This window comes from Callorhinchus milii, unplaced genomic scaffold (assembly GCF_018977255.1).
Source record: "Callorhinchus milii isolate IMCB2004 unplaced genomic scaffold, IMCB_Cmil_1.0 Scaffold3, whole genome shotgun sequence".
NCBI lineage: Eukaryota > Metazoa > Chordata > Chondrichthyes > Chimaeriformes > Callorhinchidae > Callorhinchus > Callorhinchus milii.
The window spans coordinates 61,556,029-61,562,327 of NW_024704744.1; the positions used below are offsets into that span (position 1 = coordinate 61,556,029).

Consider the following 6,299-nt stretch of genomic DNA (forward strand, 5'->3'; position numbering starts at 1 on the left):
TCCTTATAATGCTTCACTGGAGCACTCACTTCACTGCAAACAGCTGATCTGACTCCGAGTTGGGTCTTGTCGGATCTGGAGTCAGGAAAACCTTCCATTGTTCATCACTGGTTACCTTTGGAAATTAGCTTTATTCCTCGGACAAACTAACAATGTAAAAGCAGTAAAGACAATAACATCAAGACAATAATATCATAATATACACAAAGTATTACTTTTTCTTTACAATTGTTCTTATGTTGCAGTAACAGCATACATTATTCCATACATCCACGATACAGTAAGGTGTGGAGTGAACCTTACATCTTGGTTTGTAGATTGAACCTTATGGTAATTGTTGGAGTTTGTTAACTGTTGCCTGTTGTAACCACACATGGTGGGGTTGCTTTGTATCCTCGCAGCTCTGTGGGTTTCCATGGTATCGATTGGTGCTAGTACTGTGCAGGTAAAATCAATGGTACATTAAGGTATATTTAGTATGAAATTAGTGACATTTGGTGAATATTGTTTGATAAATATGACATCAAACAGGTTGTGAAGCACCATCTTGCTAAACTTTTTTTCACCATCCCATTGCAGAGTGCTTTAGTGCATACAATGCAATTTCGACATTGAATGAAATACAGTAGCTACACATTTAATCGAATTTATTCAATTTTGTTCAGACTGAAGCTTTAGGACTGAATTGGTCAATATTTCTTAAAACATAATCAGTTCAGTTCAGGACATAAAACAACAGTAAGCACGACCCACAGTGGCAGCATCGAGCTCTGCTACAAAATCTCTTTCCAGTTTTAGCTTTATAAGTGGAAGGCATAATTAAACCTTTCGATTCACATTGGCATTTCTTAATTGGCTATGACTCCTCAGCACAACGTCAGGTATCCACAATCTACACTCAGTGTGGTATAATGAAATGGACCTCAAATGTCCATTAGCACAATGATCTCAATGAAAACATCAGCCCCTTTACCTGATAAACAATCAGCTTTCTTGACCTTCACTTTCCCTTTTGGCACCTGTTGATTGATTTGTTTACTGTTGGTATCTGTGAAGTTCAATTGGATTAAACATATCTTCTATTTTCAGCTCTACAGAAAGTGAGTAGCCTAATCTGGGCTATGGCATAATTTTGGGAATTTCTTGCTTCAGGGTAGGGATTGTTTAAATCACTGTAAACCCTAGTTCCCACTCTCCTCCCCTTCATTGCTTTTCCATGAATACTCTTGAATCAGGAATAGCATCTGGATGCTTTTGATATTGACATTCAGATATGTCAGGTGCTCCTGGGGGAAAAAAAATCTCAGATATTTTCCCTATGTTCACCTTCCCGCAAGCTGCATTTTTATACCTGTTCATTGAGAGCAGCATTGATTGAAGCAAAATCTGTCTTGTCTGCGTGTCTGTCTGACTCTTTCTCTTTGCCTATCTGCCTTTATTGTGCATCTAACTAGCTTGGGTTGAGCAGTACCTAAGAGGGAAGAGAAAACATAACATGAGTGCATGCTTAATATCAGAAATGGCAGTGCTAGGCAACCCAATAGCACAAAGTATTGATGTATCATTGCATTGAGCTATGCCTTCGACTGGTCTTTTGTTGGCTGGGATCAGGAAGTTGGAGGACTGATCAGAGGAGTTTGACTTGCAGCAAACCTGGAATGCAAATCTACCTTGAGTCCTTGGTCACTAATCTTAGACCAGGCTTGCTCGGGCCAGAGAGGTGATCAGTCGCTTGACTTGCTAAAGTGAGTATGTAATCAGACCCATGTCGTCCTTTGATGATTAAGGACCCAGATTTGGGTGGGGATATGTGTTGCCAGGTGGGGGGGGGGGGGGTGGCATCCTAAGTTCCCATTTGAGAAATGTGATTTGGTTTCATTCAGTTTAGTGGATGGTGAATGGGGACACGCTTGCTCACTCAAAAAAAAATCAGTACAGAGAATAATATGAACAGTGGGGCTGGGAGGAATGGGGAGGGTTAATCAGTCTATCAAGCCTGTATAACTCACAAAGCAAGGATATTGCTTCAATCCCACTGCCGCATATCCCTTCAAACCCCTCTCTTTCTTAAAGTGCCTATTTACTTCTCTCTTAAGGCTACAATGGACTCCACCTCCAACACTGTACTCGACAGTGCGTTCCACATGCCAACCCCCCTCTGGGACGGGATTCCTCCTAAATTCTCATTTCACCGTTCTTGTGGCTATCTTATAACAATGTCCCCTAGTAACTGACTCCCCTATCAGTAACTGGGGGACAAGCACTCTGGGCGCTACCCTGTGTGAAGGACATTATATAAATGCAATTTATTGTTGTTGTTGTTGTTTACACCTGAATCAGGTCCTCCCTCAACCTTCTCTGCTCCATGGACAACAGGACCAGCTTCTCCAATCTCTTCTCAAAATCTTAGCCCTTCATCCCCAGAATCATCCCTGTAAAACCTCCCCTGTACGCTTTCCAAATTTGGAGATTTGAAGGTTTGGGAATAGGAAAATGTATATTATTTTAAAAAGATCTGTCTCCTTCAAAAGAGGTTGGAAGTGCCAACCAGTCGATTCAAGTAAAAGAGTCTGTAGCAAATAGAAACTGACTGGATGGCAATCCTTAGTGTTGGAAGAACCAAGGGCAGCGGCAAGCTGAAAGGAGCAACTACCTCTGGGAGTAAAACAATTGCTGTGGTTCTGGAGCTGATGCTCACCCCCCCACCAAAAAGTGGGGGGATGAGCAGCATGGTTCTGATAGGGATAAGTTGAGCTTGGATGGAAGGAGTGGGCTAGGTTATCTGGTGTTGTGCTTTCTTAGGTTCTTACACCGGTTCCCATTTTTCACAATAGGTTTTGACAACTCCTGGCCACTGAATTACTATTAAATGTCAGCGCCTCTCAATGCACTGCTTGTGTCTCACTCACATTGCTTAGCGTTGCTTCTGTTTGCAACCTTTTGTTCACTAGCATGCTCCAACAAATTGAAAGTGGGATTCCAGCATGTGGCTCTGTCATTGATTTACCTTTTTATCTGGCCACCTTAGCTCTGTACTCCACTCTCTTGCTTTCAAATAAGCCATGGAAAACGTCCTACAAGTCTTTGGCTGCCTCAGTCATTTCTCTGAGATTAAACCCTGCTTGTACAGAGCGTGACCTGAACATGTTAGAGCTGAGGAGGAACTTTCATTGATTCCTGTTGTCTGGTTGACACCTTTAAAGACCTCCACAATCTTGCTCCACCCTACCTCTGTGACCTATTGAAACTTCAACAACCCGTCTATTCGCTCTGCTCGGCAACACTGGCCTGCTTCACATTCCCCACCCTGCCTGCTCCTCTAAAAGCCTCAGCCTTTCTGCCCCAACCCTCTGGAACTCGACCCCAGAGCCCCTCAGCTTTGTCCCCCAACCCTCCTCCCTCCTTCAAGGCCTGTCTCGAGACCTTCCTTTTTGACTGTGCCTTTGATCATCTTCCCTCCTCCATCCCCTTGCCCTCATCCCCTCTCTAATACCAGCTTGCACCTCAGGTGCAAACCTCTCATTGTCCAGCGCCTTGGAACATCCTCCCGATGTGAAAAGTGCAATATAAGTGCAATTTGTTGTTGTTGTTGTGGTATTGTTTCACATTGTTGGCCCAAGCATTGTGGCGTATTGATTTCGCTGTACGCATCAAGCTTTGGAGGGGCCTTAAAAAGACTTTCATTTCAGCTGCCACTTTGGAGTTATTTAGTTGGCCTGTGGTAATATATAAGGTTTCAGATAACAACTTCAGTAATGGAATTCACCCCCATATCCCATCCTGCTTCTAGTTAGTCAATGCGGGGGGTGGCAAAAGAGAGAGAGAGTGAGAGAGAAGGAGATGGGGGAGATTCATGGTCAGGAGAAATATCCCTTGGGTCTGTCTGAGGTTTTTTTATGAAACAACTCACTCTCTCAAATCTCTTGAAGAATCTGTTTCCCCAAAAGGCCAGGTTATAAATAATTCATTGGATCTCTGAAGCCTAATGGCTGTAATTGGCCTCACATCATTTGCTATGTATGTATGTATGTACGTACGTACGTACCTATGTATGTAAGTATGTATGTATGTGTGTGTGTGTATATGGATGGAGGATGTCTGTCTGTCTGTCTGTCTGTCTGTCTGTCTGTCTGTCTGTCTGTCTGTCTGTCTGTCTGTCTGTCTGTCTGTCTGTATGTGTGTATGTATGTATGCAGTGCATGTATGGCGTGATTTTATTTGTTTTCCCTCCCCCGTCCCTTTTGCCTTATTTCCACTGCATGGTCTATAATCCGACACGCTGATGCTTTGACCCTGGCTGACAAAGCCTCACATACTGATGAAGCAGGTTGCTTCTGCTTATAGATGCAGGACTTGCCTCGTCCCCAGAGTGGTGCTGAAGGGTACAAGTTAAATTCCTTTTCTCGTCAGTCAGTAGCCTACATGTCAGCCTGAGCAGTTTTAGGTAGAGGTTGTGGTGCTTCACAATCATTTTCCTTTCCACGTTTCTACAAACTGCATTTCGTGTTTTGCTCTTGTCACGCTCAATTTCCGTACCTGGCACTATTCAATGCATTCCCCAGCACTCGAGAGTAATTGCTACAGCTATGAATGGTAGAGGGGTGGTCGTTTGATCAGGAAAGAAATCACGCTGCCTTTCAAAAGATATTTTACTGACTGCTGACTCTTTAATCTAGTTCAGGGTAGAAGTACTTCAGAATGTGACAGAACTGGCAAATTATTGCCTCTCTGCATGGCAGTTAGTACTCATAACAGCAGGGAGCTTTTCCTCATCACTGTAAAATCTCAAATGGTGACCTCTCACTCATTTTCACCACTTGGATCAGCAGTATGTCTCTCTGCTCCTCTACCCCCTGAACACGAACAAGCCTCTTGATTTCTTTTAGCATTTTGGTTTTCAATTTTCAATTTTCTGAGCACACTTGAGCAGCTGGGTTTGTTGATCCAGAATGAGAACTCATGAGAACATGATGCTTAATAATGGATTTGAGGGCATGTTCTACTGTATATATGATAATGTATACATGGGATGAGATGTTAATCTTAGGTCTCGACTGCCTGTTCAAGTGGATGTTAAGGATCCCGTGGCACTATTTGAAAAGACGAGGGAATTTCTCTCGCTGTCCTGGTCAACAATCCCCCACATAAAAATTGGTCACACATTTCATGGCTGTTTATGGGACACTGATTTATGCAAATTGGCTGCCGAGTTCTCCTACCAAATACACAGGCGCTGCACTTTACAGTAAATCCTTTACAGTATTGAGTGTTAGAAATTCGATTGGGCAGTGTGTTTGCCACATCTCATCTCTGACATTCAGGTCTGAATGCAGACCAGTCAGGTGAGAATAAAACCTCCTTTCTCTGCTGATTGCATACTTCTTGTGTGAAATGAGCTTGGCAAATTCCGATCGGTTTGTGAAGGGAGTCAAGGTTTCATTCCTATTTTTGTCTGAAATTGTGGTGCTGAAGCTATTGACTTTATCTGCTGGCCGTGCCTCAGGTGATAATGTTGTGATATTAATTTTGCTGCTATATTAATTTAGTACTGAGTTAAGAGTTCCTCAGGCAGTTTGAGCATTTGATGTAAGCAATTTCCAAAAGCTCCTAGAATGTGTAGAAGGGCCAGAAAATAGGACAACCTCAGAGAAGAAGACAAATGGGCTAAAGAGGCAGAGAAGTTTGAGGGAGAGTGGGCATGGGGTATTGGTGGAAGAAGGAATAAGGGCAAGAGTGGCGGAACAAAGGGGTAGTGGGGAAGAGAAGAGAGATGTTGTAGAGGAAGTGACGTGTTGCTCACCAAGTTTGCTTTCCTACTTAGGTGGCTTTTGCTGCTCCCCACCCACCTTGTGAATATTACAAATGTAGATCCCATTGAAAATACAAACTGTGTTAAATAAATCTGCTTGACAGAACTCCAGGGAACACAGTACACAAGGTGATTGCACCAACACCCTTGAATATGTTAAACCCAGCACTCACATCCTTACGTAAATTAAACTCAGCACTCACACCCTTTTGTACATTAACCCCAGCACTGACACCCTGATTCAGATAGTTATGGTTTCTGTATGTGTCAGACTCACAGCTGACCAAAAGAAACCCCATTAAAATCCTTGACGATATCCAAAAGGAAGGAAAATTGTAATGTATAAACATTAATGAACCAGAATGTGTTTGTCTGGCAAGTGATCCCAGCGTTTAGAAAACACAATGTGTTTGAAGTTCTTGTATCTAGTGTCGGCATCAAATGCTGGTTATCACAGGTTAGATAACATGCAGAGTACAGCTCACTCTCT

At 42.9% G+C, this 6,299-nt stretch overlaps 1 long non-coding RNA gene across 1 annotated transcript; it reads right to left on the minus strand.

Moving 5' to 3' along the window:
• Nucleotides 1-313: 313 nt before the first annotated feature.
• LOC103181765 lies at nucleotides 314-1,816 on the minus strand. Its single transcript, XR_488239.2, has 3 exons — nucleotides 1,352-1,816; nucleotides 974-1,048; nucleotides 314-437 (listed from the first exon to the last, which is right to left on the minus strand). It is a non-coding gene; the product is annotated as an uncharacterized LOC103181765 (long non-coding RNA).
• Between the last annotated feature and the right edge of the window lie 4,483 nt (nucleotides 1,817-6,299).